Source organism: Lissotriton helveticus, chromosome 5_1 (genome assembly GCF_964261635.1).
Source record: "Lissotriton helveticus chromosome 5_1, aLisHel1.1, whole genome shotgun sequence".
In the NCBI taxonomy this organism is placed as follows: Eukaryota; Metazoa; Chordata; class Amphibia; order Caudata; family Salamandridae; genus Lissotriton; species Lissotriton helveticus.
Genome location: NC_136065.1, coordinates 1,159,343,157 through 1,159,360,879, shown reverse-complemented (window position 1 = coordinate 1,159,360,879; position 17,723 = coordinate 1,159,343,157). Strand labels below are relative to the sequence as shown.

Here is a 17,723-nt window from a genome sequence, read left to right as displayed (position 1 = left end):
TTGAGTATCAGAGAAAGCTTGAAGAAATGTCTTATTTAATTGTGTTAGAGTGGTGTAATAAAACCTTTGGATTCTTCATTATGGCTTTCACTTATTGTGGTTGCAAAGAAAAGAAATGGTGAGCTGAGGATGTGCATTAATCTCAGGAGCCTGAATAAGGTTATATGGGTGAATGGCATCCTTTGCCAAAAATTGAGGAAATTATAGTCACTTTAGCAGGAGAAAGGTTCTTTTTTAAACTTGCTATGAGGTTCTATTAAGTTGTATGTGCCAAAGGCTCAAGATATCTTACAGATTTTGTTACTCCTTGTTGAGTGTTTTCAATTTTGCAGAATGCTTTTTGGCAGGCGTCTGCTGTGGCAATCCTTCAATGTGCAATGGGAGAAGTTTTGAGAGGTTTGGAGGATGTCTATATTTTCCAAGGTGACATTTTAGTTTTCAGCAAGGATTACAATGAACATGCGTTGAGGTTAAATGTGGTACTGAGCGCACTGAGTGAGAAAGGTCTGAGATTGAGGAAAGACGAATGTGAGTTCTGTGTGCAAGAAGTGGATTATCGTGGACACGTTATTTCTGTGCTGGGTATTGGTCCACCTCCAAGGTTGATGAAGGCTACTGAAAAAGTGGGTACCCCAGAGAATAGGAAATAACTTCGGCTTTCTTGGGTATGTGTGAATTCTATACAAAAGATATTCAAAACTTTGCTACCAAGGTTGAACCGCTACATGCCATATTGAAAAAAAAATGTTTGTGTGGGGTCAGTCCATAGAAGATGCTTTTCAGGAGGCGAACAAAGAATTGTCCAATGTTCCACTTATCAGTCCATATCAACCGGAAAAGCCTTTGGAGATAATTGGGGGATGAGAGTAGCATTGGTTTGGGTGCTGTTTTCTCTCAAGGTTAAGGTGAATCTAAGCGTGCTGCTGCATTTGTCACATATACCTTGAGGTCTCAGGAAAGGCTTTATTCAGTGATAGAATGACGAGAGATGCTTACTTGGGTGGTTGAACATTTTAAAGCTTATGTTTCGGTAACAACATTTTTGTTGCAGACCGATCATAAGTCATTTGTACCCATCATCAATGGTTTTAAGGTTCATTCGGAAAAAAACCACTACAAGGTTGGTTAGATTTAATGTGAAGCTTCTAGAGTATCATTTTGAAGTTAAATACATACCTGGAGGGAAGAATGGGAAGGCAGATTGTCGATTGATTCGATCAGTCTTTATTTCGAATTAAAAATTCATAAAAGACAGTGTACAATCATACATACGTATTAAAAAACATTTTACAATAATAATATACACATTTCATTCCTAGGAACAATAAAGAATTGCTTCGCAACTGTGTATAATAAAACAAGTAGGACGCAAATTAAAAGAACATACAGGATACTATGTGTCTCTGAATGAGGGTTTTCAACATACGGGGATACCCAATTTTTTGGATCGAATCAGCCAAGCCCATTTCAAAAATTTGGCAACACATACCACTACGGTTTCAGATCTAATAGTACGAAGTTTCAGGAGTGCATTTTGATAGCCACCACTATTAAGGGTCAGGCAAATCGGTCTTAACCACTTACTTCTTGGTGCTCCATAGATGGGACAACCAAAGAAGAAGTGGCCAACACTTTCTTCCTGGTCAAGGCACCAGGGGCAATTGTTTCCTACAGACTTGTCCCATTTTGCTCTAAAAGTGTTAATGGGCAAGGTGCCAATTCGAAACTGGTGGTATAGTTTTCGATCCAATACGCTTGTGATTAGGTCCCAGTACTGTTCTAACGAGGGGACAGCCTTGTGAACTAGAAAAGAGCCAGTTAGATTAACGTCACATGACTGGTTTACAAGAATGGATTTTCTCCAAGCCCAGAAGAGCGCCTTAAACTCAAGTTTAGACAGAAATCTGGACCCCCCTGGATTAGACCAGAGCTCCGGAAGGCCCATCAGGTTCAATGTGTTTTTCACTACCCCAAACCATTGTAATTTGTGTGCCCCCCACATGAGTTTTACTTCCTCCAACTCTTGGGTAAACAGACCAAGCTCGGGAGTGGACCAGAGACGGCGCCAGAAGGCCACCAATCGGTACTGGGCCATCTCGTCGATTGGTCTGCAGCCAAGGTCCAACAGTAGGGGTTTAGTAGGGGTAGACTGGGGGAGACTAACCAGATTCCGTAAAAACCTGTTCTGGGCAGTTACCAAACTGGAAAGATTCTTATGACCCCAGACTTCGGCTCCGTAAAGGGTGGCAGAAACAACTTTCGCATCATAAATTTTTAGAACAGGGGTAACACACCTAGTTAACGAGTTTCTCTGTTCAAGAATCAAACTGCCAGCCAACCTATTAAATTTAAGTTTGGACGTTTCCACTTGGGGATTCCAAGTGAGACGGTGATCTAGGGTTACTCCAAGATATGTCATGGTCCTAACCTGCTCAATGGGGACTCCGTTTAGGGAAACTGTGCACTTAGGAGGATTTTTTTTGCAAAAAACCATAAACTTGGTTTTGTCCGCGTTTATTTGCAAGTCATTCGAAGTGCAGAACTCAGAAAATCTGTTCAGGGCTACCTGAAGCCCAGCTCTAGTTTTAGAGAGCAAAAGGGTGTCATCTGCAAAGATAAGCATGGGGTAATTTCGACCACCCAGCTTAGGAGCATCCGACTGGGTGTTAACAAAAAATTGTGTGACCTGATTAATAAATAAAAGAAACAACGTGGGGGCAAGGACACAGCCTTGACGCACCCCTCGTTGTACTGGAAATCGTTTGGTCACCTGCCCCTGACTACCCCACCTAACCTGGGCATAGTTGTCCTCATGAAGACGCTGGACTAAAATCAAAAGCTCAGGCGGAAAACCCATGCGACTAAGAGCCTCCCACAGCTTTTTCCTAGGCACTAAGTCGAAGGCCGACTTAAGATCAACGAATGCAGCAAATAACATGCCTCCACCCAACAGGACCACCTTCCAAAAAAGTAGTGTAAACCGAAAAACTTGGTCCACAGTGCTAGTCCCAAACCTAAAACCCGCCTGCATAGGGGAAAGTACGTTATTTGAATCGATCCAGTCCAGAATTCTTGCCAAGATCATTCTCGACACGATTTTCTGAATTGAGTCGATCAAACTAATGGGCCGATAGTTATTGGGGAGGGAGCGGTCACCCTTCTTATGTACTGGCAGAATTTCTGCCCCCTTCCATGAGAAAGGAATCTCGGCCCCTGAGGCTATGTTATTTGCCAGTAGGGTTATATAAGGGATCCACAGGTCAGGTTTAAGTTTAAAAAGGTCAGCGGGGATAGCGTCAATACCAGGAGCTTTACCCGACTGGACTGACTCGAGGGCAAGTGCAGTGTCAGATTCCGAGAACAAGAGTCTGTCTCCTGTCAGTGATAGTTGGGGTGGTAGAGCGGGTTTAATCGGTAATACCTCCGCAACATTTGGGTCGTTAAATTGAGCGGTATAAAAGTCCACCCACGATTGAGCAGAAACATGGTTTACCGGAATCTGGGCAGCGGGATCCTTTCCCCTCCTTATAATCAACCAAAAATCAGTTGGATTAGGGGAATCACATGCACCAAGGAGGTCGAGCCAAAAGGAATCATCCCACTCTCGCTTAGCAGCCTGGATAGTGCGCTTATAACATTGCCTTGCTAACCTTATTGCATCAAGGTTCCTGGCCTTAACGGCAGCTAGTAAATTACTGTGGGCGGCTCTACATTTCTTATTATACCATTTTTTGTATACTCTGGTATTAGCAGACCTGGATGGTTTCGTGAGGAGGTTCTTAAGAGTCGAAAAACACTCCTCATGAAGATTGGTAATTGTGGAGTCTAAGTTACCAGCAGGAGATAGCAGAAGCATTCTATTCCACACGTCCCGCACCTCTTCCTCAATCATTGAGATAAGTATAGGATCCTCCAACACCCTAGGCCATTTCACACGGCGCCTGTTATCGCACAAAATAACATCGGATGTTAGACTATTAGAGCTCCTAACAGGTGCCCCCATACCTTGGACCAAAACCTCAAGTAAAAGGGGATTATGGTCGCTCTCTGGGCGAGACACTATCACCATGTCTTGTACAATGGACCAATACTGTATGTTAATTAGTATATAATCGATACGGCTTGAAGACAAACCGTTATCGAAGGTGTTAGACCCAAGGCAATCAGAACGTGTACGCCCATTGGCGGCCCTAAGGCCCCATTCTAAGCAAAAACCCAGCCAATGTAGGGCTGCCTCAGTGCCCCTGACACCCTTTACAATAGTAAGTGGGGGAATTGCCCATACAATGTCCTCCTCAGAGCCCACATCCTCTGCCAAAGTGGAGATGGGCTCAATGGGGGTGTTCAGGTCTCCTGCTACTATTACGATCTGGTCAGTCCCAAAATTCTTAAATAGAAGATCCAGATCGTCCAGTACGGCTTGTTTTTTGCCACCCTGATTACCACGGGCGTAGACATCCACTAAAAGGATATCAGTGGTGTTAGGTTTAGTCAGTTTAACACATAAAAGGTCCACACACGCCACCAGTGTTTCCCTACCATGAAAGCCCAGATTATTTTTTATCCAAATAGTAAGACCACCAGAGGCCCTACCCTTGGGGCTCTTAATTGCTGGTTTAGAGAAGTTCAGGTAACCCAACCTATACAATGGAATAGTTGACCAGGTTTCCTGAAGGATAACAATGTCATGTAAGTCAATAAAATTGACCCAATCGTCATTCTCCAGGCGTCCCCGTAGTCCTGCGATATTCCAGGAAATCATTCTTAATGAGCAATCCCTAGTCAATACACATGGTAGCAGTGACACACCATTAACTTCACTTTTGGCCGGAGTAGGAATGGATACCGGATCAAAAATTTCGCCCGGGTTATTAAATAACGGTGACTTAACATTGGATAGGTTTGGAGATGGAGGTCTCCGTTGGTGGAGAGTAAATCTAGGAGGCGGTGTATGTCCAAACCTCACAAGTCAATCCACCTCCTCCAAACATCCAAACCTATTAGAGGTTGGAAACCCTTGCCACCAATTAGGTTGGTTTTGTCCAACAAATCTATGGGTCGGGCGACTAGCATTCCTAACAGTGGTCCATGGCCCCTCACACACTAGTTGTTGCCTTGGAGGATAAAAAAAGGTAAGAGGCCTCACTACTATTGTGGAGTTGGCCTCAAAAGATGGCCATGCACAAAGATACTGGGCAGTCTGGGGATCAGAAAATGAAACAACTACACAGTCACCAGCTATCGACTTATGAGTGCGGCCAATCCAGGGAACTCTCCGGACCATAAGTACACTACTTCTTAGATGATCGGGGAGCTGTTTATTAGAATTCAACCAGTGAATGACTTTGTTTTTTAAGAAAAGGTCATTCTCCTGGGTTTCTTGGCCCAACTCTGGAACACCGGCTAGAATAATAACATACAACCCAGCTTCTGGCGGAAGGTCAATAAACCCTCCGCGGAAGTTATGGCGACTAACCTGACGTGTTGGATTACGCGTCAGGGGCAGCCTAGGGGTATGGTTGGTTGGTGCCCTAGTATCAGTGTTCTGCCTATAAGCTGCTTTATGCGGATAGGAAAGTTTAGGTACCGCTGGACTAGGGGTAGGTACAGTAGTTTTTGCAGTAGTAGTACGAGGTTTTGGAATAGGTTTAGAAATAGGTAGAGTCTCAGGGATGGTTGGGGCTGGATGTGGGGGTGGGTGAACAGATTCTATTTCTAATGGCTGTGGTGTGGGTGCGGTCGTACATGGGTGTCTGGCTTCCATTTCCTTAAGGCTCAAACTAGCCAAGGTAACTATGGTCTTATCCATCTCAAGGAGATTATTCTCTATTCGGGAGAGCCTAAGTTCTAGGGGGGAAAGTAACTGCTTAAGCGTTCCCCAGACTAATTGGAGGAATTCGCTATCACCATCCTTGACCTGCTCGGGACCGATAGCCCGACCCTCCGGAATGTTCATGTTATTCTGACTAGGAGAGATAATAAGAATATCATCTTCTACCATACTAGCTATTTCAGAAGTAACTTCCCCATTACAAACATTTTGTGTTGGTTTGGGATTAACATCTTGCACCACATTAGACCCCATGGCCCGCCTACTGTTAAAAAACTTTAGCCTTGCTATTCTAGCTTTTTTCCTAGCATGTAAGGTTCTCGCAAGGCATTTCTTTTTGTATGCTGCCGCTTTTTTAGCACTGCAATGGCTAGGTGCCTGTCTTACTTTGGGAAGTGAAGAGGGGCCAGCAATACTAAACAGAGGGACGGAGCCAGTATTTTGTTGAGTTGGGTTAGGTTGGGAAGTTAAAGGGGAGTGCAAAGGGATAGTAGGGGGAACGGGGTGTACTACAACCGATGTTAGCAGGGGTCGTGGGTTGGCAGAACGATCGGGGGTACGGGCAGATGCGATATTCCCCAGGGAAGATTTTTTGGAATTGGCAATGTGTGCCGACAGCCTACGTGCAGCATCAAGTTCTAGAGAGACCTTATGCTGCATTTTGCTGATTTCCTCGTCAATAGCCAAATTGGTTTTGACTAGGAAATCATCTATGGACCTATTAGAGTGGCTAGCAGCATAAGGGTTTTACTCCGGCTACCCCGTGAACACATATTACAGGGTGCAGATCAATAAATAAAATAAATATACATACAACAATAAAACTGTAATATGTGCCACCCTATACAAAATATATAAAAATGAGGCTGAGACCAAAGGGGGGTGGCCCAGCCCAGCCCTCTTAGACCTCGAACGGCCTCAAACGGCACAGTCTTTGCCCTGTCTTCGCCCGGGCTGCGTCCCGCGCTGCGGGAGTGTTGGGGCAATAAATAGGTGACCGACTAAAATAGGGGGGCGGGGCAGCGGGGAGAGCGGACCGGAAGTTGGGAAATGGTCTAGCAGGGACTCCTGGGAAATGGAGTCCCCTGCACGCTCGCAGCCCCGCTGACCGCACTCACCCGGTAAACCTGCTGCAGTCCCCTGGCTGTGCCCCGGTGTCCAAACAAACGATGCGGCACCCGCGGAGCGGGTGCGGCGAGAGGTAGGCAGAGTCCTTTAAAAAAGATGCCGCTGTAGTTTTCACAGTGCCGCTGCTGGGTTCAAAGGTGCTTCAGTTCGCTAGGGCGTCCCACAGGTGGAAGAGTGGAGGAGACTTAAATACAGCAGGGAGGCGGGGGGCGGCAGCGGGGAGAGCGGACCGGAAGTTGGGAAATGGTCTAGCAGGGACTCCTGGGAAATGGAGTCCCCTGCACGCTCGCAGCCCCGCTGACCGCACTCACCCGGTAAACCTGCTGCAGTCCCCTGGCTGTGCCCCGGTGTCCAAACAAACGATGCGGCACCCGCGGAGCGGGTGCGGCGAGAGGTAGGCAGAGTCCTTTAAAAAAGATGCCGCTGTAGTTTTCACAGTGCCGCTGCTGGGTTCAAAGGTGCTTCAGTTCGCTAGGGCGTCCCACAGGTGGAAGAGTGGAGGAGACTTAAATACAGCAGGGAGGCGGGGGGCGGCAGCGGGGAGAGCGGACCGGAAGTTGGGAAATGGTCTAGCAGGGACTCCTGGGAAATGGAGTCCCCTGCACGCTCGCAGCCCCGCTGACCGCACTCACCCGGTAAACCTGCTGCAGTCCCCTGGCTGTGCCCCGGTGTCCAAACAAACGATGCGGCACCCGCGGAGCGGGTGCGGCGAGAGGTAGGCAGAGTCCTTTAAAAAAGATGCCGCTGTAGTTTTCACAGTGCCGCTGCTGGGTTCAAAGGTGCTTCAGTTCGCTAGGGCGTCCCACAGGTGGAAGAGTGGAGGAGACTTAAATACAGCAGGGAGGCGGGGGGCGGCAGCGGGGAGAGCGGACCGGAAGTTGGGAAATGGTCTAGCAGGGACTCCTGGGAAATGGAGTCCCCTGCACGCTCGCAGCCCCGCTGACCGCACTCACCCGGTAAACCTGCTGCAGTCCCCTGGCTGTGCCCCGGTGTCCAAACAAACGATGCGGCACCCGCGGAGCGGGTGCGGCGAGAGGTAGGCAGAGTCCTTTAAAAAAGATGCCGCTGTAGTTTTCACAGTGCCGCTGCTGGGTTCAAAGGTGCTTCAGTTCGCTAGGGCGTCCCACAGGTGGAAGAGTGGAGGAGACTTAAATACAGCAGGGAGGCGGGGGGCGGCAGCGGGGAGAGCGGACCGGAAGTTGGGAAATGGTCTAGCAGGGACTCCTGGGAAATGGAGTCCCCTGCACGCTCGCAGCCCCGCTGACCGCACTCACCCGGTAAACCTGCTGCAGTCCCCTGGCTGTGCCCCGGTGTCCAAACAAACGATGCGCCACCCGCGGAGCGGGTGCGGCGAGAGGTAGGCAGAGTCCTTTAAAAAAGATGCCGCTGTAGTTTTCACAGTGCCGCTGCTGGGTTCAAAGGTGCTTCAGTTCGCTAGGGCGTCCCACAGGTGGAAGAGTGGAGGAGACTTAAATACAGCAGGGAGGCGGGGGGCGGCAGCGGGGAGAGCGGACCGGAAGTTGGGAAATGGTCTAGCAGGGACTCCTGGGAAATGGAGTCCCCTGCACGCTCGCAGCCCCGCTGACCGCACTCACCCGGTAAACCTGCTGCAGTCCCCTGGCTGTGCCCCGGTGTCCAAACAAACGATGCGGCACCCGCGGAGCGGGTGCGGCGAGAGGTAGGCAGAGTCCTTTAAAAAAGATGCCGCTGTAGTTTTCACAGTGCCGCTGCTGGGTTCAAAGGTGCTTCAGTTCGCTAGGGCGTCCCACAGGTGGAAGAGTGGAGGAGACTTAAATACAGCAGGGAGGCGGGGGGCGGCAGCGGGGAGAGCGGACCGGAAGTTGGGAAATGGTCTAGCAGGGACTCCTGGGAAATGGAGTCCCCTGCACGCTCGCAGCCCCGCTGACCGCACTCACCCGGTAAACCTGCTGCAGTCCCCTGGCTGTGCCCCGGTGTCCAAACAAACGATGCGGCACCCGCGGAGCGGGTGCGGCGAGAGGTAGGCAGAGTCCTTTAAAAAAGATGCCGCTGTAGTTTTCACAGTGCCGCTGCTGGGTTCAAAGGTGCTTCAGTTCGCTAGGGCGTCCCACAGGTGGAAGAGTGGAGGAGACTTAAATACAGCAGGGAGGCGGGGGGCGGCAGCGGGGAGAGCGGACCGGAAGTTGGGAAATGGTCTAGCAGGGACTCCTGGGAAATGGAGTCCCCTGCACGCTCGCAGCCCCGCTGACCGCACTCACCCGGTAAACCTGCTGCAGTCCCCTGGCTGTGCCCCGGTGTCCAAACAAACGATGCGGCACCCGCGGAGCGGGTGCGGCGAGAGGTAGGCAGAGTCCTTTAAAAAAGATGCCGCTGTAGTTTTCACAGTGCCGCTGCTGGGTTCAAAGGTGCTTCAGTTCGCTAGGGCGTCCCACAGGTGGAAGAGTGGAGGAGACTTAAATACAGCAGGGAGGCGGGGGGCGGCAGCGGGGAGAGCGGACCGGAAGTTGGGAAATGGTCTAGCAGGGACTCCTGGGAAATGGAGTCCCCTGCACGCTCGCAGCCCCGCTGACCGCACTCACCCGGTAAACCTGCTGCAGTCCCCTGGCTGTGCCCCGGTGTCCAAACAAACGATGCGGCACCCGCGGAGCGGGTGCGGCGAGAGGTAGGCAGAGTCCTTTAAAAAAGATGCCGCTGTAGTTTTCACAGTGCCGCTGCTGGGTTCAAAGGTGCTTCAGTTCGCTAGGGCGTCCCACAGGTGGAAGAGTGGAGGAGACTTAAATACAGCAGGGAGGCGGGGGGCGGCAGCGGGGAGAGCGGACCGGAAGTTGGGAAATGGTCTAGCAGGGACTCCTGGGAAATGGAGTCCCCTGCACGCTCGCAGCCCCGCTGACCGCACTCACCCGGTAAACCTGCTGCAGTCCCCTGGCTGTGCCCCGGTGTCCAAACAAACGATGCGGCACCCGCGGAGCGGGTGCGGCGAGAGGTAGGCAGAGTCCTTTAAAAAAGATGCCGCTGTAGTTTTCACAGTGCCGCTGCTGGGTTCAAAGGTGCTTCAGTTCGCTAGGGCGTCCCACAGGTGGAAGAGTGGAGGAGACTTAAATACAGCAGGGAGGCGGGGGGCGGCAGCGGGGAGAGCGGACCGGAAGTTGGGAAATGGTCTAGCAGGGACTCCTGGGAAATGGAGTCCCCTGCACGCTCGCAGCCCCGCTGACCGCACTCACCCGGTAAACCTGCTGCAGTCCCCTGGCTGTGCCCCGGTGTCCAAACAAACGATGCGGCACCCGCGGAGCGGGTGCGGCGAGAGGTAGGCAGAGTCCTTTAAAAAAGATGCCGCTGTAGTTTTCACAGTGCCGCTGCTGGGTTCAAAGGTGCTTCAGTTCGCTAGGGCGTCCCACAGGTGGAAGAGTGGAGGAGACTTAAATACAGCAGGGAGGCGGGGGGCGGCAGCGGGGAGAGCGGACCGGAAGTTGGGAAATGGTCTAGCAGGGACTCCTGGGAAATGGAGTCCCCTGCACGCTCGCAGCCCCGCTGACCGCACTCACCCGGTAAACCTGCTGCAGTCCCCTGGCTGTGCCCCGGTGTCCAAACAAACGATGCGGCACCCGCGGAGCGGGTGCGGCGAGAGGTAGGCAGAGTCCTTTAAAAAAGATGCCGCTGTAGTTTTCACAGTGCCGCTGCTGGGTTCAAAGGTGCTTCAGTTCGCTAGGGCGTCCCCAGATTGTCTTTCTAAGCTTCCTTGTTCTTTAGAACAAAGCAGATGAAAACCTGGAGAGTCAACAAGATGAGGATTGTTTGGTAGCTGGTGTTGTTTGGAGTGAAGGTAAGTGGTGCGTGTGTGAGTGAACAGGGATGGAAGAATGTACTAGAATTTGATATGGTCGTACGGAAGGGTATGGAGCCCATGAGGATGGGTGGCCTAAAGAAAAGAATCTTTCTTTGGAGTTGCAGTCCTATAGTAAAGTCCAGACAGAGTGGTCTGTGGAGTCTGAAATACTGTTTAGGTCGGACACTTGGTCCGTCCCATTGCTATCAGTGGTAAGTTGTTCGTCTTACACATGAGGGTCATTTACATATGACTCTAAATAATAAAAGACTCAGGGAAATCTATTGGTGGTCTGATATGGATAGAGATGTGGAGGATGTTGTTGAGTGGTGTTCTACCGGTTCTCAGAATGACAAGAATTTGAAGCGTTTCACACCGCCAATGAGTGAAGTAGGATGTCTAGAAAGAGTTTGTACAAGGTCAGCATCGATTTTTTGGAACCATTGTATATCTAGCCGAATGTGTAATGGTTTGTTATTGTGCCAGTTGATCACTTGTCAAAGTGGCTGGTGAAATTTGTGAGTGAAATTAGTACAGAAGTGGTTATTTCTTCCCTTACAGATGTTTTTGCTAGGAAGGGTTTCCCTTCTGAAATTGTTTCGGATAATTGTGTGCAGTTTGTGTCCACTGATATTAAGGTATTTCTACAGGGACCAGGTATAAAACACAAAAGATGCACTTGATATCACCCCAAACCAATGGTCTTGTGCAAAGGATAAATAGATTGGTGTCGGAGTGCATCGGGTGCTGCGATTGAGGGTGTGGATGTTGCTGATGCTGTTCAAGGAATGTTAAGGTCTTATTGCAATATACCACAGAATCACTGTTTTTTCTCCATTTGTTGAAGGGAAGAACAGCATATGATTACTTAATCCATCTTGGTTAGTAGGTTATCCAAAAAACAGTGACAGAGTGAATTGTGGCATGGAGAAGATTTGGTATAACATTCAAGTGAGTCAGAGTAGGAGTAAAAGAAGGTTGATGTGGTCATAGGGACTAGGTTGCAGAGGTAGGTTGAAGTTTGGTGTTCCTTTTCAGGATGGCTGTGCTATGAAGTAGACAAACGGCCAATGGTAAAATGTTGTGCGGTTGGTCTAGGTACAGGACGTTATCTAAATCGTTGTGTTGGATGAGGTCCAAGATATCAGACGCGTGTTTACTGGCTGATCTGCAATTTAATAGTACACACTTGAGACAAAGTGGATTCGAGGGGGAAGAAGTCTGGGCGATATTCACCGTAGTGCGGGAAGGGTCTCTGTTCGGGTGGGGAATGATGGAGTGTATTTGCATCAGAGGGGTCAAGTTAGCCTAGGACCAAGGGGAGCATGAAGAGAGATGGTCTTGAGGATCGGTAGCCGCTAGGCCAGGCTTCAAGCTTCTGGGACAGGGTGGCGAGTTTGGAGAGGAAATAGATTTCGAGATGGTGGGGGCTAAAAACTGTCTATCTTCCTAGTGGCCTTTGCTGTGGGAGGAGAGGACATTCACCAACATCTATATAGCTTTGCACATCAAGACCCCTGAGTTTAAGCTTCCCACATTTTGAAGTAAAGGGTTATTTCTGCCACCAGCAATTTTACAAGGGATGTGCCTTGTCGTTCACACACATTCTTTCTCCACATCTCTACCTGTCTTTAGCGATCAGGTATGCCTTGGACCAGGTAAACAACTGGCTGAACAATGAGCCACAAAAAAGTAGTTTGGAGAGGATGTGGTTCATCTCAGGGTGGAAGAAGTAATATCTAACTGGGGCATGTTTGCCATATGTCTCTAAGGCCAAACACATGAGCAAAATGTGCTACACCCATGGGGTGTCTTGTGTTTCTCATTATTTCTCCTCATCTGTCCATTATGGATCCAAGATGTCATTAAAATCTCAATGAAACAGTATAGCGCCATCAGGAGTGTCCCTTCAGCAGTGTCCTAAAAGCAGTCAACACACTTTCTTGAAAACTAGGGATTTGTAGAGTAATGCAACAATCATAGTTTGGTGGCTCCAGCTACCCGAAACATTGCCTAATTTCTCTGAGGCTCAATGTGCTTGTGAGTGACACTAAAAGGTTTGGATTTATGGGCTATGTGGCTACCAATCTAGATCTTCTCGCATAGACAGAGTGGGCTACAAGATGGTATCTCCCGCTTTCTGCAAACAAATATTCATTCCCAATCATGAGGATTTCTTGTAAAAAGACTAAGTTTGGTTTATACCTCTCTAGGGATTGGGTGACTATACCCTATTCACATTTGATCTTGTTGCCTGTATACAATATATGAAATGGTTTTAGAATACATTTTTGGAGGGGGGAGGTCTGTCAAAATGTTATTCTCCATTTTTCTACAACAAATTATCAATAAAATTGGGGGATACATCCGAGATTGTGATTGTAAACAGATGCATCCATTCTAAGCTTGTGCCATGAGTAACTGGAAATGTTTCCCCCTTAACTCCCTCCATTTCTACATCTTCATACTGCAGGTTCAAAACAACTCACCCATACCTACATGAAGTGCCTCTTGCCTCGTCAATCTGTCTAAGAAAACGACTGAGAAGCAAAATTAAAAGTCTATGATTTGTATCCGAGAAGGCTAATGATAACTAATGTGGGCAGCAAGCGAGAGGTTGTGTGTTCCCTTCCCACCCTGCAAATCTTCTTGACAAGCACAGAGGTAGATCGGACAGTAGAAGGATACCATCCACTGTGATGTGTATTCAAGACATATGGTGGTATGGATACCCTATCAATGATGCAGTTTGCGGTTTGTGGCCGCCACCTGCCTCTCCAGACAGTAGCTGCCACATCATTTCATGCATTGTTGTGATTCCCCGCAATAATGGATTATTGCTACACGAAAGAGGATAACAAAAGGTAAAACTACCTACACTACGCCCATTTATCTTTTGGAGCGCCTCTTTCGAGTAGCGATAATCGATTATCGCGAGGATACTCTCCTTAATTAAGGTGAGTTTGCAATCCCACTTTATGTATAAATTAACTTCCTGACATTGTTTAGCTTTAGGCTCACTGATGGAGCCCTTTGGAATGGATCACTTCCTCTTCTTTCTCTCCCCCCCCCCCCCCTAATTTTTTACATTTCGCGCTATTTCTTGTTTCATTTCAGGCATCAGAGTGTCTAACACTGAATGCACAGAGTTGTTCTCCCCCCTCTATTGAGAGGTTCTTTTAACTTTTTAACTTTCTATTGACTACCTTGGCTAGGTCTTGAATTCCTCTCTACATGTTTTGCTCTTTCCAAAACATGACAAAAACCTTACAGAACATGCGCGTGTCCTGTATTCCGATGCTTTTGATTACAGAATATCTCTCTGTGTTAATAACGCCTCTCGGAAATGTCTTGTACTGTTTTTATGCTCTTTACACACCCCTGGCATTGCCATGCACTGCATCTTTTTCGCAGTATTCAATACAGGGGTGTATTGTAAAAGTTTATCAATTTATGTTTTTTTTCGTTCTGATTTGTAAATAATTTTGGTGTTATTATGTTTTGTTCTTTGTGTCCTGTGTTGTGCAATTTCATTTTGTCCCTTTTTTCTTCCCTTCGTTATTATTATAATTTCTGTATATTAAATGTAACCTTATGTCACTTTCAGCCCTGATTAAGTTCTCCATGTGGGAACAAAACGTGTTCTCATTTTCTGAGGATTAATGGATTGGAAATAAAGACTTTCTTGAAAATGTATATTGATTCTCTGGACTTCATTACATGGTGCACGTCCACCCCTTGCTTTATCTGATGTTTTGTGTCTTCTGCAAAAAAAATTAGGCATGTTGTCGACGATGTGCTCTGGCTCATGACATGCTGCACGTTAGATGAATTGCAACTGGCTTCATGTGAAGCCTTGGTGAACTCAGGGCGCGCAGACCTGGACAAATGATAGCCACACGTATAACTTAAACATGCGGTCAAGTGGCGCGCTATTTAGCAAGTTATGGGCACACGTGTAATATTACCATGCGGTCAAGTGGAGCTCTGTGTAGCAAGTGCTGGCCACATGTGTAATATTAACATGCGGTCAAGTGGCGCGCTATACTTCGCTTGAAAAGGCCACACGTGTGATAAAAACATGCGGTCAGCTGACACAGTGCGCTATTATAACAATGCATGTAGATTGGTGAAAAGCGTGATGTCTATAAGTCATATTTACACTATATTAAGGTTTTTGGCAGCTAATCGAGGCTCGGGAGGGGTCTCATCCGGTGTCCCAATCTAAAGTAAATGGGACGAGTAGCGGCATGGTGAGCACGGAGGTCCGTATGTGCTCGTAAATCTACAGAGTGAGGAGAGGATGCGCAACCTTACTTGGTCGCGGTGAGTATCCCGCTTTGAACCGGCTGTGGTCTCCCGTAGTCCCGGCTGGTGTGGGACGCCGCGTAGGAGTGCGTTTTTAAGTAGGTGAGCTTTGCCTGATATGTGCCGGTAAGACAGTGCCTCGACCGGGAGTAAATGCGCATGCGCGCTGTGGCCGGGGGGAGCACGAGCCTGTCTGAAATGTAGGCGGAAGTTTGGTGGCCATATTGAAGTGGCCCAATGGAGAGTAAAACTAATGTGGGCACTTGGAAATCATCATAGAGCCCGGTGTGATAATCACGTGTGGTGGGGAGGGGAGAGATTGTCGTGGGCCGCAAAATCATTCTACATGGACCACGTCAAAGTCCTGGTGCCTAGTGCCAGCAAACAGGTAAAGGCACATCACCTCATACATGAGTAATCTAAACGGGCCGGATGGGTGAGGGTTGGAGGAGAGCAAACCCACATGGAGTGCTACAAATATGCGGTAGTGTTGTAGCTGCCATGTATGTTGGTGGCGCTCGCCCTGGCGATATATGGAGGGTGTTCAGGTAAGAACACTGGTATATGGTGTTCGGATTGGAACATATGGGATGAAGTAGGGCGGCCATCAGTGGTATATGGCCTGCAATGGAGTATATAAATGACATTACGGGCTTTTGAGGCTATTCCATGGAATGTTGTCATTAAGGCCCGTTTTGTGAATGGATAAGCGATAGATCCATCTTTGTTCTTTTTCCAGAAGGCGATTCTGTATGTTTACGTAGGTCGGGGTCCAGTGCTTTAATGGCGACCCAACCCATGTCATTGGTTGTGTGGCCTACTTCCAGGAAGTGGTTAGTCATCTGTGTGGTGTTCTTTTTACATCTAATGGTACTGCGGTGTTTGCAGATTCTGGTCTTGACCTTGCGGGTCATCATCCCAATGTAAGTGGGATTGCAGGGGCATAAGATGCAATAGATGACGTGTGCCGTATTACAGTTTGTGTGTTGTCTTAGTTGCCACGTCTTCTCTGGTTCCAGATTAAGGCTCTTTGTGGTTTCAGTGATGTGGCACACACTGCAATTTCCACAGGGGAAGTGGCTGACAACATTGGGAAGCCCCCACGCATTTAGGACTGTGTTGGCAGACTTCTGCTACGGTGCCGGTCGTGTGGATACTAAGGCATCTTTGATGGACATTACTTTTTTGTGTAATAAGAGCGTAGGTGCCTGTTTTGAGTATCTGCCAGTATTTTTTTAAGATATGTGAGACCTTATGTGAAACGGTATTGAAAGTGGTTACACATGTGAGCGTGTGGTAGTGGGTTTGCGTATCTGTGTTTCAATTAGTCCTTCACGGTTTTGATTCCGTACCCGTTTCTTGGCTTTCTCTGTGATCCGTTTCAGGTAGCCTCGCTGCTGTAGTTTGGTGCTTAGATCTTTGGCTTGGTGTTTGTAGTCCCCCATGTCACTGCAGTTTCTGCGGAGCTGGAGGTACTGTCCGTAGGGGAGATTTTCGTGCAGAGATCAGGGATGGAAGCTGGAGAAGTGTAGGAGGAAGTTGAGGGCAGTTGGTTTGAAATGGGTTTTGCTCTGGGTGCTTCAACTTCTATGTCCAAATCTAAGAACGTTGTCTTGTTATGGTCGAAGCTATGCATGAATTTGAGATTGGGGTCGCAAGTGTTCAGCCATTCGCAGAATGTCGTGAGCGACTCGGTATCTCCTTCCCAAATCAGTAAAATATCGTCTATGTAGCGTTTGTAGCACCTGATTTGGGGGATCCATGTTGTCGAGTAAGTATCTGGTCTCGAAGTTGTATACGTAAAGACCGGCCACGCTGGGGGCGAAAACGCTCCCCATTGAGGTACCGTACTTCTGTAGGTAGAGTTGGCCCTCAAACTCGAAGAAGTTTTCTTTCAGTGCTAGTGTAGCACATTGCAAAATGAATCTCTTTGAAGTCTGGTATTGCCAGTTGGTCTCATCGAGAGCGGATTTCAATACTTGCAGGGTGTCGTCTTGCGGGAAACTGGTGTAGAGACTCTCCACTTCATGACTCACCAGGAATGAAGTATCCGGGTTGTAGGCCAGGGTGTTGATTAGCCTTAGGAGGTCTTTGGTATCTTTGAGATAAGTGCTAGTGGACTGGACCATTGGTTGTAGTAAAGTCACAGTAGCGTGATAGGGGTTCGAGTAGAGACCCTATGCACAATACAATGGGGCGCCCCGGTGGAGGTAGTCTGTTTTTGTGTGTTTTCGGTACTATGTAAAAGTATGGTATTTTCCCTGGAGTGGTTGTTAGGAATTTGGCTTCACTTGTCGTGATTTGTCCTGTGGTCTCTGCTTCTTCAACCAGTGTACGGATGCTTGTTCTGAGGGTTTCACACGGGTCCTGAGTTAGTTTCTTGTAGTTCTTGGTGTCACTGAGCAGTCGTTCCCCTTCCAGGCAGTAATCCTCTTTGCTCAGGATGACTGTGCCACCACCGCCCTTGTCAGCTGGTTTTATGACAATGGCGTACGTCTCGGTGATTGTAGGGCTTGGTGTTCAGCATTGCTGGTGTTCTGGAAGGTTTGTTCTTCCTTTAGTGCTTCAATTTCTTTTAATACAGCTTGTTTATAGACGGTGACCTCTGGTGGTATTGCACTTGGTGGTGGCATGAAAGTAGATTTTACTCTGAAG

General features: G+C 48.2%; 1 protein-coding gene across 2 annotated transcripts in view; it reads right to left on the bottom strand.

Annotated features, from left to right (window-relative positions):
- Nucleotides 1-17,723, bottom strand: part of VTI1A (vesicle transport through interaction with t-SNAREs 1A) — a 1,126,058-nt gene that overhangs the window by 837,178 nt on the left and 271,157 nt on the right. The gene's annotated exons all lie outside the window — the stretch shown is intronic.